Source organism: Schistocerca gregaria, chromosome 9 (assembly GCF_023897955.1).
Source record: "Schistocerca gregaria isolate iqSchGreg1 chromosome 9, iqSchGreg1.2, whole genome shotgun sequence".
NCBI lineage: Eukaryota > Metazoa > Arthropoda > Insecta > Orthoptera > Acrididae > Schistocerca > Schistocerca gregaria.
The window spans coordinates 156,076,138-156,094,335 of record NC_064928.1 but is presented as its reverse complement, the minus strand read 5'-3'; the positions used below and the strand labels follow the sequence as shown (position 1 = coordinate 156,094,335).

At 44.8% G+C, this 18,198-nt stretch overlaps 1 protein-coding gene across 3 annotated transcripts in view; it reads right to left on the bottom strand.

Moving 5' to 3' along the window:
* The window catches only part of LOC126292282 (filaggrin-2-like), a 750,701-nt gene extending 732,975 nt beyond the window's left edge, over nucleotides 1–17,726 (bottom strand). The window contains exon 1 of one of the 3 annotated variants that reach the window (XR_007552076.1): nucleotides 16,523–17,726. The gene's annotated coding sequence lies outside the window, so the exon portion shown is untranslated. The remainder of the gene's footprint in view (nucleotides 1–16,522) is intronic. The other 2 variants (XM_049986195.1, XM_049986196.1) reach the window with 2 other exon arrangements.
* Nucleotides 17,727–18,198: the final 472 nt, after the last annotated feature.

The following is an 18,198-nucleotide window of genomic DNA, read 5'->3' as shown; positions in this document are numbered from 1 at the left end:
GACGATCGTAGATATGCTCGATGTAGTCCTGTGGAATGGCTTGCCATGCCATTTCCACCTGGCGCCTCAGTTGGACCAGCGTTCGTGGTGGACGTGCAGACCGCGTGAGACGACTCTTCATCCAGTCCCAAACATGCTCAATGGGGGACAGATCCGGAGATCTTGCTGGCCAGGGTAGTTGACTTACACCTTCTAGAGCACGTTGGGTGGCACGGGATACATGCGGACGTGCATTGTCCTGTTGGAACATTAAGTTCCCTTGCCGGTCTAGGAATGGTAGAACGATGGGTTCGATGACGGTTTGGATGTACCGTGCACTATTCAGTGTCCCCTCGACGATCACCAGAGGTGTACGGCCAGTGTAGGAGATCGCTCCCCACACCATGGTGCCGGGTGTTCGCCCTGTGTGCCTCGGTCGTATGCAGTCCTGATTGTGGCGCTCACCTGCACGGCGCCAAACACGCATACGACCATCATTGGCACCAAGGCAGAAGCGACTCTCATCGCTGAAGACGACACGTCTCCATTCGTCCCTCCATTCACGCCTGTCGCGACACCACTGGAGGCGGGCTGCACGATGTTGGGGCGTGAGCGGAAGACGGCCTAACGGTGTGCGGGACCGTAGCCCAGCTTCATGGAGACGGTTGCGAATGGTCCTCGCCGATACCCCAGGAGCAACAGTGTCCCTAATTTGCTGGGAAGTGGCGGTGCGGTCCCCTACGGCATTGCGTAGAATCCTACGGTCTTGGCGTGCATCCGTGCGTCGCTGCGGTCCGGTCCCAGGTCGATGGGCACGTGCACCTTCCGCCGACCACTGGCGACAACATCGATGTACTGTGGAGACCTCCCGCCCCATTTGTTGAGCAATTCGGCGGTACGTCCACCCGGCCTCCCGCATGCCCACTATACGCCCTCGCTCAAAGTCCGTCAACTGCACATACGGTTCACGTCCACGCTGTCGCGGCATGCTACCAGTGTTAAAGACTGCGATGGAGCTCCGTATGCCACGGCAAACTGGCTGACACTGACGGCGGCGGTGCACAAATGCTGCGCAGCTAGCGCCATTCGACGGGCAACACCGCGGTTCCTTTTGTGTCCGCTGTGCCGTGCGTGTGATCATTGCTTGTACAGCCCTCTCGCAGTGTCCGGAGCAAGTATGGTGGGTCTGACACACCGGTGTCAATGTGTTCTTTTTTCCATTTCCAGGAGTGTATAACGAAAAATCCACAGTGTAATTAAGTCAACCGTTTATTGTAAGGTAAATATTATTATTTTATTGGCATGGGCGTAGTTAAGTCACTTGTCTAAGATGTTAAAATGAATTTGTTTCAATCTCTTCTTTTGTGATCTTCAGCACCAGTTGACCTAGATTTGTAATATATTCAATTTCCCGTGTAATGGATAGTAGATCTTTGTCAATAACGTAAAAAAATTTCAGAATATAATTGTTTGTACCAGTCAACTATAAAAGTATAATTTCCCCTTAAACCATTGCCAGTGCCGATCCAATAATTTATCTAAATTAAAATATTCCAGAATTTTGTGAGATCTTAGTCATGTGTTCTTTAGTAATCAGACGAGCAGCTGTGTCACCAAGTATAGTCAGTTTTTCTAATAACTCAGATCTCAGACAAATGTTATCCAGTATTAGTAGATAGGCCAGCATTGCGCTAAGCTGTGCCATTTACGAGCAGATATATAGACAGCATTATCCGGCGCACCATCACAAGGTAAGAATTTTTCAGTTTATTTCTCACGGACAATTTCGTGTTGATTTCACAGGGCTATGGCGTAGTGCTGCTTACGTCAAAATTTATCACTTTTTCATGAGTTAAGATTTATCAGTTTTCATACGTCAGAATTAAATTATCCAATTTTTTATATTATTTATATGGGAAGGTTACAAACACAGCACAAAGTACCAAGCGACTAGAAAAAATAGTAGGTAACTCACGTATATAAGAAGAGTACAAGAACGAAGCCTCGAAATTATACACCAATATCCTTAACATCTACATCTACATCCAAACTCCGCAAGTCACCTGGCGGTGTGTGGCGGAGGGTACCCTGAGTACCTCTATCGGTTCTCCCTTCTATTCCAGTCTCGTATTGTACGTGGAAAGAAGGATTGTCGGTATGCTTCTGTGTGGACTCTAATCTCTCTGATTTTATCCTCTCTCCTGCAGAGTCATCCACTGGAGTTTTTCTATCATCTCCGTAACGCTTTCGCGATTACTAAATGATCCTGTAACGAAGCGCGCTGCTCTCCGTTGGATCTTCTCTATCTCTTCTATCAAACCTATTTGGTGCGGATCCCACACTGCTGAGCAGTATTCAAGCAGTGGGCGAACAAGCGTACTGTAACCTACTTCCTTTGTTGTCGGATTGCATTTCCTTAGGATTCTTCCAATGAATCTCAATCTGGCATCTGCTTTACCGACGATCAACTTTATATGATCATTCCATTTTAAATCACTCCTAATGCCTACTCCCAGATAATTTATGGAATTAACTGCTTCCAGTTGCTGACCTGCTATTTTGTAGCTAAATGATAAGGGACCTATCTTTCTATCTATTCGCATGACATTACACTTGTCTACATTGAGATTCAATTGCCATTCCGTGCACCATGCGTCAATTCGCTGCAGATCCTTCTGCATTTCAGTACAATTTTCCATTGTTGCAACCTCTCGATACACCACAGCATCGTCTGCAAAAAGTCTCAGTGAACTTCCGATGTCATCCACCAGGTCATTTATGTATATTGTGAATAGCAACGGTCCTATGACACTCCCCTGCGGCACACCTGAAATCACTCTTACAGGGTGTTTCAAAAATGACCGGTATATTTGAAACGGCAATAAAAAAACTAAACGAACAGCGATAGAAATACACCGTTTGTTGCAATATGCTTGGGACAACAGTACATTTTCAGGCCGACAAACTTTCGAAATTACAGTAGTTACAATTTTCAACAACAGATGGCGCTGCAAGTGATGTGAAAGATATAGAAGACAACGCAGTCTGTGGGTGCGCCATTCTGCACGTCGTCTTTCTGCTGTAAGCGTGTGCTGTTCACAACGTGCAAGTGTGCTGTGGACAACATGGTTTATTCCTTAGAACAGAGGATTTTTCTGGTGTTGGAATTCCACCGCCTAGAACACAGTGTTGTCGCAACAAGACCAAGTTTTCAACGGCGGTTTAATGTAAACAAAGGACCGAAAAGCGATACAATAAAGGATCTGTTTGAAAAATTTCAACGGACTGGGAACGTGACGGATGAACGTGCTGGAAAGGTAGGGCGACCGCGTACGGCAACCACAGAGGGCAATGCGCAGCTAGTGCAGCAGGTGATCCAACAGCGGCCTCGGGTTTCCGTTCGCCGTGTTGCAGCTGCGGTCCAAATGACGCCAACGTCCACGTATCGTCTCGTGCGCCAGAGTTTACACCTCTATCCATACAAAATTCAAACGCGGCAATCCCTCAGCGCCGCTACCATTGCTGCACAGGATTGATGCCGGCGATATGCATTTGGGCAGCATTTGGTTTACTGACGAAGCTTATTTTTACCTGGACAGCTTCGTCAATAAACAGAACTGGCGCATATGGGGAACCAAAAAGCCCCATGTTGCAGTCCCATCGTCCCTGCATCCTCAAAAAGTACTGGTCTGGGCCGCCATTTCTTCCAAAGGAATTATTGGCTCATTTTTCAGATCCGAAACGATTACTGCATCACGCTATCTGGACATTCTTCGTGAATTTGTGGCGGTACAAACTGCCTTAGACGACACTGCGAACACCTCGTGGTTTATGCAAGATGGTGCCCGGCCACATCGCACGGCCGACGTCTTTAATTTCCTGAATGAATATTTCGATGATCGTGTGATTGCTTTGGGCTATCCGAAACATACAGGAGGCGGCGTGGATTGGCCTCCCTATTCGCCAGACATGAACCCCTGTGACTTCTTTCTGTGGAGACACTTGAAAGACCAGGTGTACCGCCAGAATCCAGAAACAATTGAACAGCTGAAGCAGTCCATCTCATCTGCATGTGAAGCCATTACGCCAGACACGTTGTCAAAGGTTTCGGGTAATTTCATTCAGAGACTACGCCATATTATTGCTACGCATGGTGGATATGTGGAAAATATCGTACTATAGAGTTTCCCAGACCGCAGCGCCATCTGTTGTTGAAAATTGTAACTACTGTAATTTCGAAAGTTTGTCTGCCTGAAAATGTACTGTTGTCCCAAGCATATTGCAACAAACGGTGTATTTCTGTCGCTGCTCGTTTAGTTTGTATTGCTGTTTCAAATATACCGGCCATTTTTGAAACACCCTGTACTTCGGAAGACTTCTCTCCATTCAGAATGACATGCTGCGTTCTGTTATCTAGGAACTCCTCAATCCAATCACTCAATTGATCTGATAGTCCGTATGCTCTTACTTTGTTCATTAAACGACTGTGGGGAACTGTGTCAAACGCCTTGCGGAAGTCAAGAAACACGGCATCAAGAAACATCGTTTCGCTGCAGAATTCTTGAACATATTTTCAATTCCAACACAATAAATTCCCTTTAAACGGAAAAGCTCCGTGGTTTTCTCACATGATATACTACGACCTATGGATGAAGGGCAATAGGAAGAATCTATATCCCTAGGTTTCCGAACAGCATTTGACACAATGCCAATCTGCAGACTGTTAACAGGTTGCGGATATGTGAGTGGCTCCAAGACTTCTTGAGTAACAGAAAACACTATGTTGTCCTTGACAGCGTGTATCCATGCTACCGTCAGCAGTGCCCCCACGGGTGTGTGATAGGACAGCTCTTATTTCCTACATACATAAATTATCTGGCGGACAGGCTGAGCAGTAATCTGTGGCTGTTTGCGTGCGATGCTGTGGTGTACGCATAGGTGCGGGGTTGAGTGACTGTAGGAGGATATAAGATTACGTAGACAACATTGCTAGTTGGTGTGGTGAATGACACCTAGCTCTAAGTGTAGAAATATGTACGTTGATGCGGACGAGTAGGAAAAACGATTCCGTAATGTTCGAATGCAACGTTAGTAGTGTGCTGCCTGACACAGTTACGTCATTAAATATATAGGTGAAATGATAATTAAATCAAGACCCTACGCTGCCGACAGGCGTTGATATAACTCAACGGCAACAGTTGAAAATATGTACCCCGACCGGGACTCGAAGCCGGAATCTCCTGCTTACATGGCAGACGCTGTATCCATCTGAGCCACCGAGGGCACAGAGAATAGTGCGACTGCAGGGACTTATCCATTGCACGCTCCCCGTGAGACCCACATTCCCAACTTAATGGCTCTGAGCACTATGGGACTTAACATCTATGGTCATCAGTCGCCTAGAACTTAGAACTACTTAAACCTAACTAACCTAAGGACAACACACAACACCCAGCCATCACGAGGCAGAGAAAATTCCTGACCCCGCCGGGAATCGAATCCGGGAACCCGGGCGCGGGAAGCGAGAACGCTACCGCACGACCACGAGATGCGGGCCCCCAACTTAATGTCCACGCACTACATTCGTAGTGCCCCTGCCCAATACACTCATTACTCGGGGGAGACAATCTTACCGAGCCCCGTAAGAGTTCGGGATATACGTGTGCATCCGCACAGAAGCTCAATGGCCTGTTATATATATGGTGTAAACGGTATAAAGCGCCAAAATTATACAACTGGCACATCTCGCAATGCTTGACAAAAAAATGTCTAGTAACATATTTGAGTATTTCCTACGGTTGTCCCAGAAAAAAACAGTTCGTCTCAGGATAATGATTTTGGAAAAGTAGATACTTGGCCGTGCACGTACGTAAGCAATCGTTTCCTGTTATTGCCCGCTGCGCGTATTGACATCGCGAGCGTAAATCGTAAACACATAGGCAACTGCGGGGCAACTGCGGCCTGAGTGGCTACGTCATTGTAATACACGGAGCGTTGACAGTAGGCGAGTAACCTGCGCAGATGTTATTGCAACTCTGTTAACTGTTAGGATGAAAAGGAGATTTACTATAGCTGAACTATGCGATATGCATTTAATTTATGGCGAGGCAAAAGATGTTGCGACGGCAGCTGTACGAATTTATAGAGAACGCTTCCCACAACGCCGACTTCCTGCGCGAAAAACATTTGCTGCTGTGCACCAAAGGTTTGTGTCGTTGTAATTCTCTGCTTGTATGCGATTATTATGCAATTACATCTTAATAAAGTGCAGTAGTTATCTGCACCTTTGTAAATTTTCGTCCGTATGCGAAACGTATCTTCTGTTCTGATATGCGTTCCGTTTTTGTTACATCATGACAGAATACAACTGACGAGTTCGTATTTAATTTCCCTAGATTGAGAGATACTGGCTCTTTACTGCCCCGCACAGAAGGCAGAGACCCACAACGCGCCGATCGTACATTGGAAGCTGAGGAAAGAATTCTGGACCGCACCTAGGAGGATCCTCCTCAGAGTACTAGAAGCATCGCCCGCCACGTGGGTATATCGCACACTGTCGTTCATCGCACTTTGCAGGAGGAGCGTCTGCGGCTTTACCACATTCAAGGCATACAAGCATTGGAAGAACAAGATTTCCCTCCACGACGTGAAATCTCAGAGTGGTTTGTGTTACACAGTGTCAACAAAATACTCGTCACAGATGAAGCGTGTTTCACTCGCGACGGAATAACTAATTTCCATAACATGCACACGTGGAGTGTACACAATTCTCGCCACGTAGTGGCAACACATTTTCAGCGACGATTTTACGTAAATGTGTGGGCGGGTATGCTCGATAATTACATTATTGGACCCTCTGTTTTACCTGCACTTTTGACTGGTTTACCGAACGTTTCTAGAGGAAACATTGTTACCAACTTTGTCAGAAGACATTCCGTAAGGCATACGTCATAACATGTGGTTCCTCCACGATGGTGCTCCACCCCACATTGGTCACAGAACACGCAGATGTTTGGATAGTCGATTTCCAGGACGATGGATCGGGCGTTCGGGTCCACGTCGATGGCCAGCACGCAGCCCTGATTTAAATCCACTGGATTTTTGCATTTGGGGCCATATGAAGGAACTTGTTTATGCTGAGCCAGTAAATAATGTGGACGAACTGACGCAGAAGATTTTAGATGCTGCCAATACCATAAAGGCCAATGTGCATGTGTGTGAACGAGTTCGACGAAACTGGGTTCGCCGTAATGAAGCATGTGTAGAAGTGAATGGTGGTCATTTCGAACATTTATTGTAGTATTGGTGTAAGAGGAAACGAAGTAATGGGTTTTCTTTTCGTTACGATGTTGTTGTACAGAAGGAAAATAATGTGAATTTAGTATTCGTTATGGCATTGCCGTAAAAAGGTGAAACAGTTGTTTGTAATTAATGCACAACTATCTACTTGGTGATTGATTGAATTTGTACTAGTGGAAATACATTGTGTTTGATATTAGCTTGTCATTACTACTACGACCTTCGTTATCGATTTGTTGAAAAACAGACTGGTTGCATTCAATTCACGTAAAGCGAATTACACATTTTTGACAACCCAAAACCCCTATACATTCCTTTTTTCGGTAGCACCTGATTATCACACGACGCCGTTGTAGACGTCTAATGATTTCAATCCACTGGTCTGCTCGTTGCCTTTTTCTGGCCGCCCCGTCATTGTAGGCAATAAGCTCGGTACGCCGTGCACTGTCGGTTGACCGACCGAGGTGGCGCAGTGGTTAGACACTGGACTCGCATTCGGGAGGACGACGGTTCAATCCCGCGTCCGGCCATCCTGATTTAGGTTTTCCGTGATTTTCCTAAATCGCTCCAGGCAAATGCCGGGATGGTTCCTCTGAAAGGGCACGGACGACTTCCTTCCCTATCCTTCCCTAATCCGATGAGACCGATGACCTCGCTGTCTGGTCTCCTTCCCCAAAACAACCCAACCAACTCTCGGTTGACTACGTAAACAGAAATGCGTATACTATCTATCCTACGAACATTAGGTTTTAATAACACAAAAATAATGTCATTAGACTTTTTTGTCAAGCACACCGAGATGTCCCATTTGTATAATTTTGGCGCCTTATACCGTTTACACCCTGTACACACACACACACACACACACACACACACACACACACACACACACACACACACATATATATATATATATATATATATATATATATATATATATATATATATATGTGTGTGTGTGTGTGTGTGTGTGTGTGTGTGTGTGTGTGTGTGTGTGTGTGTGTGTGTGTGCCCGCAATGTTGCAAAGCGATATGAAACGGAACGAGCATGCAGGCACTGTGGTAGGAAAAGCGAATGGTGAACTTTGGTTTGTTGGGAGAATTTTAGGGAAGTGTAGTCCATTTGTAGAGGAGACGGCATATAGGACACACTTGAGTACCGCTCGACTGTTTGGGATCCTGAACAAGTCGGATTAAAGGAACACATCGAAGCAATTCAGAGGTGAGCTGCTAGATTTGTTACTAATTGGCTCGATTGAGACGCAAGTATGTAAATTGAAGGTGGAGACGGGAAGAAAGGAAAGGAAAAGGAGAGGATCACTGTTGTCAGCTGCATCGCAACATGAGCGGCGACGAGTGAAAATGTGTACCGGCCCGGGATTCGAACCCGGAATCTTCTGTTTATTAGGCAGGTGCTTCAATCACTGTACCACCCGGGACACAGCGTGATCGCAACTCCGATGACTATGTCGGCACGCCTCACCGCCGGTCGGCATTCCCGCCGAGTGCAACCCTATCCCCGCATCGCCTTTCAATTTCTTCCATGTTCGCTCTCTGAGATTCCCACAGGAAATCGGACGTATCTGTGCATCCGCACTCAAGAAGGTGGCCGCACTGCCAGGCTACGCCAATCAAATCCCGAGTGGCGCAGTGGCTACCGCACCTGCCTAAAAGCAAGTGATCCTGGATCCGGTACACACTTTCACTCGTCGCCGCTGATTCCGTGTGTCCCTGACAGCAATGATCCTCAACCTTTCCTTTCCTGTCTTCCCGTCTCCACCTTCAATTTCCATATAATGAAATTTTAAACACTGTTATAGGCTGAAGTCCAGCAACGGTGCGTTAACTTTACAGAATGCACGTATAGCCACCAAGTCTGCATAAAACTGTTGTCAAATTGACCATGGTTTCGACAGCTCTAAAGCGGTCTTCATCAGAATAAAAATTACATAGGATTATATGTAATCATACCATAGGTTGATGTTTTTCACCTACGGTGTGATTACATGTAATCCTATGTAATCGCCGGTCTAAGTGGCCGTGCGGTTCTAGGCGCTACAGTCTGGAACCGAGCGACCGCTACGGTCACAGTTTAGAATCCTGCCTCGGGCATGGATGTGTGTGATGTCCTTAGGTTAGTTAGGTTTAATTAGTTCTAAGTTCTAGGCGACTGATGACCTCAGAGGTTAAGTCACAAAGTGCTCAGAGCCATTTGGACCATTTGATTTGAACCTATGTAATTTTTATTCTGATGAAGACCGCCTTAGAGCTGTCGAAAACCATGGTCAATTTGACAACAATTTTATTCAGCCGATGTGGCTGTATGTACATTCTGTAATTACATATAATGTATAACAGCTGCGGATTCTGCATTATGTCTGCTCTTTCGGACATCTCCGAAAGAGCAGACACTATGCATTCATATAATATGACGTGGAAGTATTACGGAGATGCTTTAGATCTCAAATAGGAACACATGGAGGGGAGGTGACGTTCTTTTCGAGGAATACTATTGAGAAAATTTGAAGAACAGGCATTTGAAGCTGACTGAAGGACAATTCTACTGCCACCAACGTATATTTCACGAAAGGACCATGATCACAAATTAGGCCTCGTACGAAGGTATACAGACAGTTATTTTTCGCGTGCTCTATTCACGACTAGAGCTGGATACGACTAGTATTGGCAGAGTGAACCTCCGCCGGACACCATACTGTGGCTTGCGTAGTATGTATGTAGATGTGGATGTAGAACAGGCCTTGGAAGGCCCAACAGAACCGACCGGCCGCCGTGTCACCCTCAGCACACAGACGTCTCTGGATGCGGATATGGAGGGGTATGTAGTCAGCACACCACTCTCCCGGCCGCATCTCAGTTTACGAGACCGGAGCCGCTACTTCTCACTCACTTTGCCTCACAAGCGCTGAGTGCACACCGCTTGCCAATAGCGCTCGGTAGACCCATCGAAGTGCTGGCCCAACCCGCCATTGCTTAATTTCGGTAATCTGACACTGGTGTTACCACTGCAGCAAGACTGTTGACCGCTGAGAAAATTAGGAGCAGCAAATAAATAAATAAATAAATAAAAATTAAATAAATAAATAAATGTGCGTATGGCCAGAAATTCGTTCCAAGGGAATTTCGCCCATTTGAGGGTGGAGATAAAAGATCAGTGTAAGTTTAAATGATTGAATGTATATATGAGAGCGCACCCCCAAGTGGAAAAATTCTGTCCGTACTAGTGTTTCAGCTCAGAGCTCAAAAGAGCAATGAGCCGGAGCCCCATCAGTTATGTAGTAGCTACAATACCTTTCGTACAACGAAAGACACGTCTTCCAGCAGGGAAATCAGTGTCACCTGCAGGGAGTATAAATATGCCTCACCTCTGAGGCGTTGTGGAAGGATGTCCTACGAGGCGGTCGCCAATAATCCCCGCCCATACATTCAGGGTCAAATGGTACTGTCACCATACCGTGCGAAGTGTCCATAGCCCACAGTTGTGTGTTGTGAAGGTCGATGATAACACCACCAGTAAAGAAAGTCTCATATGAACAGGATGGGTGACAGAAATCCCACCTCTTTGGTATCCTACATCTACATCTACATTTATACTCCACAAGCCACCCAATGGTGTGTGGCGGAGGGCACTTTACGTGCCACTGTCAGTACCTCCCTTTCCTGTTCCAGTCGCGTATGGTCCGCGGGAAGAACGCCTGCCGGAAAGCGTCCGTGCGCGCTCGAATCTCTCTAATTTTACATCCGTGATCCCCTCTAGAGGTATAAGTAGGCGCAAGTAATATATTCCATACCTCATCCAGAAACGCATCCTTTCGAAACCTGGACAGCAAGCTACACCGCGATGCAGAGCGTCTCTCTTGCAGAGCCTGCCGCTAGAGTTTGCTAAACATCTCCGTAACGCTATCACGCTTACCAACCTGTAACGAAACGCGCCGCTCTTCTTTGAATCTTCTCTATCCTCTCTGTCACCCCGACCTGGTACGGATCCCACACGGATGAGTAATACTCAAGCATAGGTCGAACGAGTGTTTTGTATGCCACGTCCTTTGTTGATGGACTATATTTTCTAAGGACTGGCCCAATGAACCTCAACCTGGCACCCGCCTTACCAACAATTAATTTTATATGATAATTCCGCTTCAAATCGTTCCGTACGCATACTCCCAGCTATTTACAGAATTAACTGTTACCAGTGTTTCTTCTGCTATCATATAATCATACAATAAAGGATCCTTCTTTCTATGTATTCGCAATACATTACATTTGTCTATGTTAAGGGTCAGTTGCCACTCCCTGCACCAAGTGCCTATCCGCTGCAGGTCTTCCTGCATTTCGCTGCAATTTTCTAATTCTGCAACTTCTCTGTATACAACAGCATCATCCGCGAAAAACCGTATGGATCTTCCGACACTACCTACTAGGTCATTTATATATATTGTGAAAAGCAATGGTCCCATAACAAGGTTGTGTGGCACAACTTGACTAGAAGAAGGGATCGGTTGATACCACACGTTCTGAAGCATCAGGGTTCCTGTGCGATGAACCATTGACTAATTCTTCGCCATGGAGACAAATCAGAGAATGATCCACGCGGTCGTCTGGATTAGCCCATGCTTGCAGGCCACCTGCCTGGTCCTTATACGAGAGTCACTATGAAAGAGTGACTGGAACGCATTTACGGCCGTATTCCCCATCCTCTCAAGGATCGTCTCCTGAAGTTTGTCTCCATTTAGCAAAATCGCCCCGCACAGGCTGACTCAGCTGCCCCTACCGCTATCGCTTTATGCAATCCGCAACGTTATATCGGGCCTTCATAAACCTCGTGCGAGACTTTCATTTTCTCGCGCTCGCTACCTATTACTCCCACAGAAAAAATGAACAGCACATTCATGTACGAAATTTAATGTAGCTAAATGTTTCCGCTAGAGGCCGTTGTTTTCGAATTTTTCAAGAGAAACGGACAAAAGTGATCTTCAAATGACCCCCACTCCCACACTCAGCCGTTTCCGGTTAGGATGTTTAGTATGTTAGTCATGCACTTCCTACTACCACTGTACAAAAAGTTGCGACTACATCGATTATTTTACACGTTCGACCTTTTTAGGTCTTCCATTACCGGCCTTATCACTTACCGGCTTAGACGAGCATGTACATTTTATAAAATTCATCATAGTGTAACTTTCACTTAACAATATTGTGAATTTTAACAAATAAAATAAACAATAACAGCTTTGTATACGTCAAGCAGTACTGTCGAATTAGGGAGAATATAAAATGTAGACTGGGTATGGCAAGGAAAGCGTTTCTGAAGAAGAGAAATTTGTAGATTTAAGTTTCAGGAAGTATTTTCTGAAAGTAATTGTATGGAGTGTCGCCATGTATGGAAGTGAAACATGGAGGATAACTAGTTTCGACAAGAAGAGAATAGAAGCTTTCGAAATGTGGTGCTACAGAAGAATGCTGTAGATTAGATGGGTAGGTCACGTAACTAACGAGGAGGTACTGAACAGAATTGGGGAGAAGAGGAATTTGTGGTACAACTTGAGTAGAAGAAGGGATCGGTTGATACCACACGTTCTCAAGCATCAAGGGGTCACCAATTTAGTATAGGAGGGAAGCGTGGATGGTAAAAATCGTGGAGGGAGGCCAAGAAATGAATACACTAAGCAGATTGAGCAGGTTGCACTAGTTACTCGGAGATAGAGTAGCATGGAGAGTTGCATAAAACCAGTCTCTGGACTGAAGACCACAACAACATACGACAAGCCTGCTCACTATGAAACTACTTCTTCTTTATTTGTGTCAGAGGTACACTAAAATGAACACACATACAATACAAACAAAGAAAACTATACAGTAATCACTCAGAATTGGGCAACTGTGATAGCATTGGGTGCTGCAGACGTTAAGTCCTTCATGCTACAGCTGGTTGGGCAGGAGGTACATTTGAAGAGATGCCGGGTTGTCTGAAATTCACAGCATTCGCACAGTGTTGTGTTGGCAGTTGGAAGTTCCATTTAAGGAGATTGTCCCTCGATAATGCGGCATCGGTCCGTAGTCTGTTCAAGGACTTCCAGATGACCCACTTCTCCATGTGTCCAGGCGGCAGGGGCTCTTGTGATGTGATCCAGTTTGACAGGTGTTGGCATCTGTGTGGAGAGTCGGGTAGCCGCAACTGATCCTTCTAAAGGCTGTGAGGTTGATACAAAACTCTCCCTGGACTTCAGTCTTCACTTGGCAGGTTGATGTCCAAAGAGTGGATATGAGGTCACTGTATTTGATTTGTGCCTCTCAATGTTAGCGGCGACCTCCCTTCTGATGTCACATTGAACAATCCTGACGAGAAATTGAACTTTGTCTATACGAAACTACTGTGCTTGTTAGGGTTAAGTCTGGATGAAACTGCGAATGTAATAAGTTTTTGAGTACCGTTTATAAAAGTAATTTTTCGTTCATTAGCCTGATGGGCACGTTTAAATTAAAAACGAATTAGCCCACTACGATAGTGCCGTAATAGCCCAGTCAATAGAGACAAAAAAGATCGAATACCGGCAATAGTTCGTGTAGTCGCAACATTTTGTACAGTGGAAGGAGGGAGTGCTACGAAAAACGTACCTGAAATCCTGAATGGTGGGGTATAGGTGCTTCTGGTCCCTTTTGAATGTTTTTCTTGAATGACTAAAACTGTGGAATTCAGTGGAAACTTGTCTCCATTAAATATCCTACAATAGGGTCCTGCTCATTTTTTCTGTAGGGCTAACAGTTCGCGCGTAGCGAGCGAGGCAATATGAAAATCTCGTCTGTGGTTTATGAGGGCCAGCTATAACACTGAGGGTTGCATAAAACGACAACGGTAGGGACAGATGATTCACTCTGTATGGACTTGGGTCTACCGTGAGCTCCTTGCGCAGGTGAAAAACTAATGTAGGCTATACACACCGAGCGCGGTGGCGCAGTGGTTAGCAGACTGGACTGGCATTTGGGAGAACGCCGGTTCAAACCCGTCTCCGGTCATACTGATTTATGTTTTCAGTGATTTCCCTAAATCGCTCCAGGCAAATGCCGGGATGGTTCCTTTAAAAGGGCACGGCCGACTTCCTTCCAATGGGTAGGTTGTTGATGCAACAAGACTTTGGCTCCTACGTCGAGGAGTGGAATGATACTATACGAACACACAGGCTCTCCCAGTAAGGTAGCGTGGAGCCGTTGCATTGGAAAGAGGTTATGTTGAAAAATAGGGTTTTGTAGGCAAAAGAGTGGGGTGTAGTATGGTGTATTGGAATCCTGAATGAAACCGTCTTACTATCAGAAAAAAAAACAGTGTTTCGTATTACTTACTGTATGCCCCTCATAATAGTGCTAATAGCGTCAGCATTAAATATAATTGCAAAGTCTGTTAAAAACTTGTAAAAAAGGAAATCCTTTAGCAACGGACTGAGGAGAAGATGATATTCGATAATCACATGGTGAGTGTTATATATACATATATATGTTATGATTAACAACTTATCCACGGGTAATTCGGAGCAAGGTCCCTTCCAGGGACAAAACAAAATTTGATTTTCAGTATTTTACATAATTATTGACAGATTTCAAAAATATAAAATTCTCTCATAATCTACTCATTAAGGGATATAATCCGAAGCCAAAGGCTTAACACAGAAAGACAAATAATAGTGTGAAATGAAATGAGCGATAACATTTCTGACCCCTGCATGGTGCAAGTGTTTTTATATAACCCCACTTTGGTGACATGCTAGATGATGATGATGAAACGATGACGGACGACAGCACACACACACACACACAGAGAGAGAGAGAGAGAGAGAGAGAGAGAGAGAGAGAGAGAGAGAGAGAGAGAGAGAGAGAGAGAGAGAGACCCAAGTGGAAAAAACCCCCGACGCGGCCGGAAATCTAACGCGGGGTCGCAAAATCGAGGGCCAGCGACGCAAATCACGAACTACTTACATAGCGGTTAGAAACTGAGTATATGCTCGAGGCTCGAGGCTGCGTAACTGGCGGATTGAAAACTGCTCGTAGTATATTCATCCAGCTTATTTTAGAATGAGAGCACTTAGCAACTTTCAAAAAGCTTTAAACATAATTTCAGACAGTTCTAAACTTCTGCTTGCTGAAAAGTTTACCAATTACTACATTTTTCGCTCTGAATGTAGTAAAACTTCAGCACCATTCATGATGTTTTAATTTATTACTTCTTTACGATTAGCACCATTCGCAACACATTTTGCAGACTGAGTCTACGTATACCACTGAATGTATCTACAAATTTATGCCATTGAATGACACGTAGTTCAGGAGATATGACGCGATAAACAATGAGATGCGCTAAATACTAGCAAATTACACAGACTATACACATTCAGCGTTCCATAATGAAACAACGTGCTTAGAGATTTCAAACAAATTTTAAGCATAATTTCAAACCTTTTCTATATTTTTCTCCCTTAGATGCGTAATTTCAAATCTTTGACCCATTAACTCATTTGTAAAGTAAGCAGACGTTAGAAGCTGTTTTATCCATGACAGAACGATTCTTTTAATAATCTGGTTTGCGAGATTAACTAGTTTAATAGAAATCTTGTGAACAATTTTCCTAGCAAAAGTATGATGTTTAGGTTTTCAATTCAGTGTCACTTACGAAAATCGAGATATCGTATACAGCTAGGCACAACAACATTACTCTGTAATACTGTTTTTCCGATGAGGTCATTACAAAAAATTTCGCTCATTCTTGTGACTTTCACCTACTTCCGACCAGGGTAGTCAGTCTTTATAAACAACGTTAATTGTTACATAATGCTGTAACATCAGAAATAATCCGTATGGTTAGTTTGTAAGCAACACAATCACCCACAAGAAATAAATGACATAAAAAGGAATAAAAACAAAAACATCCCAGACGCCATCTGCATATGACGTCACACATAAAAGACTATGGCTATGGCTCGCACTGTTCACGAGACTCGCCCATTGTTGTGGCGCAGGTGTCCGTTTGCACAAGAATTAAATAAGAATAAGATGATCAGCTTCTTGCGTAGCAAAGTTACCGGCATGCTACAGGCTGTTATGTACAAAATAATGAGAAGTAAATGACGGAAGGCTGCAATTACATTCGGAGATACGGGAAATAGAAACACAATTTTCACAGTTCACTCAGGCATGTGCAACAAAATAGGGGAAGAAATAATAAGTACATATTACTTACCTTTTGTGTGTTCTGCTCACAGTTTCGCTATGAAACTGCCACACCAGGTAGTGTTGATTTCAGTAATCCAGTATGCACTCACACACGTACGCAGGTAAAGTGTACGAAGCACCGCCTACGCGGACTGTGGGAACGCACACACGCACAAAAAGTGCCGATGGACGCTCGGAAACTGTCCTTTTTACGGCGAGCGTTGTTTAATGGGAGTAATAAAAATTATACATCCACGAGTAAACACGGCATCACTTTTAAGTTTCTAATGTTACGGAACACTGGGAGTCAACAACCGGAACGTAATTATACGGTATCCTCTAACCCACTTCCTCGGCACCGATAGCCAAAGCAATAAATAGGGACACAAAAAATCTCCCCCGCCTCGGCAGAGCTCAGAATCCCACGCAATTCGGTAACGGACAGCCGTGTCGAATTTTTGGCCCCGAATTCAGCAGCAGCGACGAATTATATAAAAAAAGGACTGGAACACCACTTTACAATATATTCTGCCCCATCACTGGTGTAATTTGATTATCTACACAGACTACAGCACAATAACTCTTCGATGTATTATTTTAAATGTAAATAACCCGTAGAAAATATTGAGAATACCGTATTTTCTTTGTACGTGTAGAGCTCCATCACCCTATTTCAATCAATTGTTGAGCTCGGCTTTTTAATGTCTAGCCAAACGCCTTTTAGATACAGTGTACTATCTCTGATGGAACGTACTTTCTCTTTTTTCAGTTAATTTCTCGGTGTAATGCCCGAAGCTGAACATGCTTCCAATTGAAATATTGTAATAATGTTAAATTGGAAAAAGGAAATTGTTCGCTTCCCTAATAATTATCACTCCACGTTTGACGAACTCAGATTAGAAAATGAACTAGGAAATTAATAAACTACGTCAAACTTCCGATAAATCTTTCAACTATATATCACCGAAGCGTTAAAGCTGCAGTTACGAATACGATGAAGTCACAGATCACACTTCTGCCGCAAACACCAACGTACACGCAACATATTCTGAATCCCAGCAGCGCTCAACAACGCATGCCACTCAGTTTTACGTATTAGTCTCCGATTTTTCTTCACTCTGTGGGAAGGCGCTGACGCGCCGGCGCACTCGACAACGCGTCGCGAACGAATTCAAATGTGCCGGCCGCAAACATTCGACAGCGCCCGATGCTTCGAGAGCCAGCCGACAACTGACGAAGTCCCAGCGAGCGGCGGCCGAACCGATGCCGCAGCGCTGCGCTGCGGACGCCAGTGGAACTACTGTCTCCGCTGGCCGTAGGAGACTGAAACAGTTTTTCGTTCAGGACGTCCAGTGAACGCTTGGATGCGGTTGGATGATTGCTGTATTTTCGTCGTTCGAACGAGATTAATAATTACTTGGCGCTCCAGTTCGAAACGAGCTAAAGCGAAACCTGAGAACTAAAGGTTAGACAGGGTGCCCAGCTCAAGAGCACCTGATTTCAAAATTAAATACTCTGGAAACTTTGCTTTACAGATTGTCTTCCTGCAGCTTAACTCCAGACGCTCTGACAATTGTGTTTCGCCCAACCACCAAAAATACTCCAAACCTGCCCCCTGCCTATCAATTTTGACCGTCTGGTCGCTTCCTTCCGCTTGCGCCGTCCTTCCTATGTCGCCCTCAACAACACCAACTCCCGTATCCT